Source organism: Triticum urartu, chromosome 1A (genome assembly GCF_056163025.1).
Source record: "Triticum urartu cultivar PI428250 chromosome 1A, HENAU_Tu73, whole genome shotgun sequence".
Classification (NCBI taxonomy): domain Eukaryota; kingdom Viridiplantae; phylum Streptophyta; class Magnoliopsida; order Poales; family Poaceae; genus Triticum; species Triticum urartu.
The window spans coordinates 512,574,343-512,581,011 of NC_141873.1; the positions used below are offsets into that span (position 1 = coordinate 512,574,343).

At 42.1% G+C, this 6,669-nt stretch overlaps 1 pseudogene; it reads left to right on the plus strand.

Annotated features, from left to right (window-relative positions):
- The first annotated feature begins 1,040 nt into the window (after positions 1-1,040).
- On the plus strand, positions 1,041-4,150 carry LOC147992081 (uncharacterized; annotated as a pseudogene).
- Positions 4,151-6,669: the final 2,519 nt, after the last annotated feature.

The following is a 6,669-nucleotide window of genomic DNA, read 5'->3' on the forward strand; positions in this document are numbered from 1 at the left end:
TCAAATCTCAAGTTCGGAGGATGGATTCTCTTCGTCAGCTTCAGCGAGTTCTGGATCTAGTCGGAGCAGCAGCTCGCGCTCGAGGAGATCGACCTCGCCGCTGCCAGTGATCTTCAGCCTGAAGGAAAGTGTGGACTCGGGCCCCTGGAAGAATCTGAATCGGAAAGCCCCATAGGTCAGTGGCCCAGGCAGAAAAGGTGGAAACCAGCCAGCTGGATGGTGCAGAGAGAGAGACAAATGCTACTCTACTAAAGCAGTGGCACCTTCTCAAAATTCGTCTTTCAGTGCTTCCTCTGACCTACAGGTTGGGGCAACTGAGAGAGATCCAGCTAGGGTTTGTCCGAGACCCAGATCCAATCTAGCCTGGATTAGGAAAGACAAGTTTTCGTCAGGAGATTTTTCGGCTGCGGACTGCTTCCCTGTTGCAGTGCGTGATTCCAAGCACCTTCCTGTCCCAAAGTTCTTTAGTTTCTCCCGTGATCACTGGTCGAGGAAGATGGGCAAGATCCCCTACGCTTCAGTGGTCAATTCAATGGCGGGTGGTAGAGATGCAGGTGGTAGAGGAGGAGGAAGGTATGGTGGTGGCAGAGGGCGTAACCCAGGCCATTCTCCTGCTCCCACTGCAGATGGACGTCAAGCGGCAACTGCTCTGGCCCCTCCCTAGGTTCCACAAGCTCCTCAACCTCAACCCCCGCCTATGTCTATTTTTGCAAAACCCCCATTGTTTCCGGTGGGTGCTGCTCCTGCTATGATGTAGCCAAACCCCATGTATGGATATTAGGGTGGGTGGAACCCTCATTTGCAGCAAATTCCAAAATGGCCCCAGCACCCCAATTTCCAGTATCAGTACATGCCAGCTGCCCAAGGTTCCAACAGCAATTCAATTCAGCAAGCCAGACTATGCAGCCAGCACAGACAGTTCAATACAGTGGTGGAAGTTCATCAGCGGGGGGAGTGATTAAACTCAGGCTGGTCACAACAAGAGCAAGAAGAAGAAAAATAAAAATCAGAGTGCTGTTGCTCAAGCTCAGAGTGCCTTTATGCATGGAGATGATCCTCCTTTCACTGTGGACCCAAAATACATTGGAGCTATCTGCTATAACTGTGGCCTACCTGGTCATTTTGTGGGCATGTGCTCCATTCCTAAGGTTTGTTTCATGTGCAAGACCCCTGGATACCATATGGATGCTTGCCCCACCTGGTACAAAGCTTATCATGCAGCTATGTATTGGGGAAGTGCAAACACTGGACTTGGGTTTTTTCATATTGAAACTAGTGGTACAGAAGACTGTGAGTGGCTTAATTTTGGCAATGTGGGTCTAGTTCTTGTGGAAAAGGTTGATATCTATGGTAAGGAGCTAGGACATCACTTCTCTGATATGTGGAAGACTAACTGGCCTTGGCAGATCAGACCTTATGACAAAAACAAGTACATTGTCAGATTCCCTCCTAACAAAAATATCAAGGACTTGGTGGAATACCCCTCTATTAATCTAAAGAAGGAAGGAGTGACAATCTCATTTGCTGATTGGAATGGAGAACACCCTGTCTATGACAGCCTGGCAGAAACTTGGATTGTCATTGAGGGGCTTCCACCAAAATGGCTCTCTTGGTCAACTATTGCTCAAGTAGGCACAACCCTTTGTGTGCTTGTCAATGTTGACTAGCACACCATATTCAAAAGTTTTTATGGGAAAGTCAGGGTCTTGGTGGCTGTTAGAGACACTAGCAAGATACCCAGAGACAGAATTGTAGAGATCAATCATGAACTATATTTGTTGAAATTTACTGTCGAGAGAGATGCTGATATTGGGACCACCTCAGACAAGCCATCTGGACCTGATGGTTCTGATGATGATGCTAACAAAAAGAAACAAGAAGAAGAAGATTTTGATTCCGGCAATGATGACCTATTGGGAGAGGATATGAACATTGGGACTAGTAACACCACCAACAACAAGGATGCTGCTGCTGGTACTGGTTCCAAAGGTACAAAGTTTGTGCAAAAATGCTGCACCCCTGTCCCTAAGAGCAATATTCAAGGGGCCCCAATGACCAAAAACTATTTGGACGTTGTCAAAAAGAAGTCAATAGAAAACATGGGAGGTCCCCTTCTGGAGAAATTTGAGGCTGTTATTATTACCCAATCTCACACCCTTCCTCAAAGCATGGCTGACAAAAACAAAAGGTGGGGCCCTGTGGTTGCTACTAGGGACAGCACTAGAAATAAGAAGGATGGGAGACCTACTCTGTAGAAAGCTCAAGAGTTGAAACAAATGAAAAATCTGGAGCTGCCAAAAAAAGGTAAAAAAGGCACCCAAAATTCTTTTGCTTGTCTGGATGATGATGATCTTATCTCCACTGTTGATTGCTCAGGTATTAACTTGAGTTCTAGTGGGTGCAATATTAATAAGAATATTGTTGTGATTAAGAACATTGAACTTTAGAGACTTGATAAATTTAATCAAAATAGCCCTGAAGTTTTTCTTCTAGCCAATATAGATATTTCTGGTGAAGAATTTAATGTTTTAACCACAAGTCCAGGGGCTCGGGTTGAATCTGGTGATGACCCACATATGAATTTGGACCCAGAGCTAGATTCCCCCTAGATTGAGGTCAAATTTTCTAATTCTGGTAGGAGTAGATGAAAACTTGATTTTATTGTTAAATGATTAGTCTATTTTGGAACATTAGAGGCCTGAATGGGCCCAGCAAATGCAACAAGTTGAAGGAGCTTATTATAGCTCATAAACCTGATTTTATTAGTATTTCAGAATCTAAGAAAGAAGAATTCACCCCTCTTCAGTTGGAAGTCTTTGATGTTAGATCCTGCTTCACCTGGAAATGGCTCCCGGCTAATAACATGGTGGAGGCATTCTGGTAGGGTTTAGGGCAGATCTTTTTATATTGTTTGCTGTGACATACACACTTACAGTGTCTCTTGTTTTCTTAATAACAAACAAGATGGATCTTCTTGGAGACTGATCTCCATTTATGGTCCTGCTTATGATTAATATAAACTGGACTTTATTAATGAGTTGCACAACTTGCTTACTGGCTGGACTGCTCCAACTCTGGTAGGTGGTGATTTCAATTTAATTAGAGAGGCGAGTGAAAAAATCACTGGTCTGATTAACCAGCACTGGGAAGATCTGTTTAATGGCTGGATCAATGAATTTGGTCTGCTAGAGCTGAAAATTAATGGCAGAAAATACACCTGGGGCAATAACCAAGATTCCTTGGTGATGGCCACTATAGATAGGGTATTTATGTCCACTAACTGGGCTGCCGCTTTTCCTAATGTTCATTTTAGAGCCCTACCTAGGGTAGGGAGTGATCACACCCCTTTGGTGTTGAATACTTGTGCTTTCTCCATTCCTAAAGAGAAGGTTTTTCGATTTGAGAAATGGTTTCTTGAAGTAGAAGGCTTTAGGGAGATAGTCTATAAAGCCTGGAATACTAAATGTTGCTTAACTAAAGCTATTGATATTTGGCAGTTCAATATTAGAAATACTAGGAAAGCTATTAAAGGTTTGTGTGCTAATTATGAGGCTAAACAAAACAGGCACAAGCAGGCCTTCATAGCTGAATACAACTGCCTAGACATTTTTTCCGAGTCTCACCCTCCCTCACCTAATACTAAGCAGAGAATGAAAACTATTACAGTTGAGATGAACGATATATGGAAGAAAGAAGAGATCAAAGCTAGGCAGAGGTCTATGGAGGGGGGGATTCTAGAAGGTGACCATAATACTGGATATTTCAAAGCTGTGGCAAGCCAAAAAAGGAGGAAGAAGCAGATTCTTATGCTGGAAAATGATGAAGGTACTGTTACTGACCCTGAAGATATCATGAATATTGTTGTTAATTATTATAAAAAGTTGTTTGGCTTCGTAGATAAAATTGATATCACTATGAAAGATGACTTTTGGAGTGAAGGCGAATTAGTCTCTGAAGCTCATAACAACATTTTAGATGCTGCTTTTACTGAGAAGGAAATAAAGGATGTTGTATTCATCTCTTATGCCGAAGGAGCGCCTGGCCCTGATGGCTTTCCTTTTTTGTTTTCTCAGCAATTCTGGGACCTTATTAAAGGTGACATGTTTGCTTTATTCAGAGATTGGGAGAAAGGAGAATTAGACCTGTATAGGCTTAACTTCTCCCTGCTAACCCTAATCCCTAAGGAGAATGAGGCTATAAGAATGGAGAAATTTAGACCTCTTGCCATGATTAATTGTAGTTTCAAGATCTTTGCAAAGTGTGCCACTACTAAATTTGGCCCTATTTGTAATGATCTGATAGCACTAAACCAGACAGCTTTCATTAAGGGAAGATTTATTGCTGAGAGTATTATTACAGCTCATGAAATTATTCATTCTGTACACTCTAGCAAACAATCTGGTTTTGTGTTTAAACTAGATTATGAAAAAGCTTATGACATGATCAATAGAGAATTCTTAATAGACATGATGAGGAGGAGAGGCTTTAGTAATAAGTGGATGAGTAAAGTAGAATCTCTCATCTTTAAGGGCTCTGTTGGTGTCAAAGTTAATGACAAAAATAGTAAGTTCTTTGTCCCTGGCAAAGGTGCCAGGCAAGGAGACCCGTTCTCCCCTTTCCTTTTCAATCTAGTTGCTGATGTTTTTACTAGAATTTTAGTTAAGGCATCCACAAATAACAAGTTGGAAGGCCTTTTTCCCATCTCAAATCCTGCAGGTATCATCAGTATGCAATATGCTGATGACACCTTTCTCTTTTTGAGTAAAAATTTATCTTATGCTAAAAACCTTAAGTGGTTAGTTTCTTGTTTTGAACAATTATCTCGTATGAGGATTAATTTTCATAAATGTGATTTGGTCCCTATTAACATTGACCTAGAGGAAGCTAGTATATTTGCTCAGGTCCTTGGCTGTAAGGTTGGAGATTTCCCCATTAAATATTTAGGGGCTCCTCTCCACTATAGCAAACTTAGAAAAGAGGATCTACAGCCTACTGTAGATAAAATCATTAAGAAAGGGGCTGGTTGGAGGGGTAGATTACTTTCCTCTGGTAAGAGGCTTACCCTAGTCCAATCTTGCCTATCTAGGATTCCTTGTTATCTTATGGGAATTGTTAAATTCCCTAAGTGGGCCACTAGAATGATTAACTCCCAACTTGCTCACTGTTTTTGGGATGACTATGAAGGGCATCGTAAATACCATCTAGCTTCTTTGGGGAATGTTTCCCTCAAGAAACAATATGGTGGTTTGGGCATCCCTGACATTGCTGACATGAATCTTAGCCTGCTAGCCTCCTGGGCTAAGGATACTTTAATGATGATGGTAAAATTTGGAAACAAGTTATTGATGCCAAACACAGAACTCGTAGTCCTAACATTTTTGCTTGTCCTAATACTGGAGCCTTCCCTCTTTGGAAAGGAATACTTTGGGCTATTAAAGCAGCCAAGGTTGGCTTTTCCTGGAAGGTGGGCAATATGGCAAGAGTGTTAGATTTTGGGAAGATCGTTGGACTGGCAATACTACACTTGCTACCAGTTATTGGGAGATGTACAATATTGCTAATTCCACTAATGTCTCCATTAGTGAGATCAGGGATGGCACGACCCTAAAAATCAACTTTAGGAGGTGCTTTTCACCTGACATGCTTGCTGCTTGGAATGAGCTTTTTAATGTAGTTAAGGATCTGGTTTTGAATGATAGTGATGACACTATTATTTGGGACTTGGAGCCCAAGGGGGTTTACACAGCTAAATCCTTTTATAATTTTGTGAATTTTAGAGTGATTCCAGATAATATTATGATGATTTGGAAAGCTAATGTCCCTCAAAGAATTCAGATTTTCCTTTGGTTGCTAGTTAAGAACAAGCTACTAACCAGGGACAATCTTCTGAAAAGACAACATGTAGCAGATGCTACCTGTCTTTATTGTAATGAACTAGAATATCTTAATCATCTATTTTTTTCGATTGTGTGGTTTCGAGAGAACTTTGGAGAGAGTTTTTTTGGCTCCCTAGGGGACGACATTGAGCTTAACTCGCATGGGCTTCTTGATTGGTGGGCTAGAAATTGCAATAAAACTGCGGATATTATGCTTCATGCAGCTGCATTATGGACTATTCGGAGATATCGAAACGATTGTTGTGCCTTGGCTTGGAATGCAGATTTTGTGGCAAAGGACGGCTTCCTTTTTGGCCTTGTGGGAGATCAGGTGTGCGGATCCTGCCAAGAGGAGATGTCGTCTCCTGGTGCAAAAACTGGAACAAATGGCACGAGCACTGCCCCTTCTTCTGTGGCCGGACCCTGGCTAGGCCTGAACCAATGCTTTGGAGGGACAAGACCTTGCTTCAGGACTGGAATCTCGCTCTGAAGATCTGGGTTTAAAAAGTTGCGCCTGGTGCTTAATTTTCTGATGTCCAATTTAGCTTGCGTTGATGTGTGATGTAATAGATACTTTTCTTTCGTTCTCTTGCTCTATTGCTCCTTCAGGAGTGTAGACTGTCTAGAGTTTCCATGCTGGAGCAGCTTTTCTGCTGTTTTATTCCCCCTGCGCGCCTTGTAGCTCTAAAACAAATGTTTCGTAGTTTCGTTATTGCCATGGAACCATGGTGTGAGCCCTTTTCCTCTAAAAGATTTTTTTTAGAAAAGGAGGATGACCCCCGGCCTCTGCATC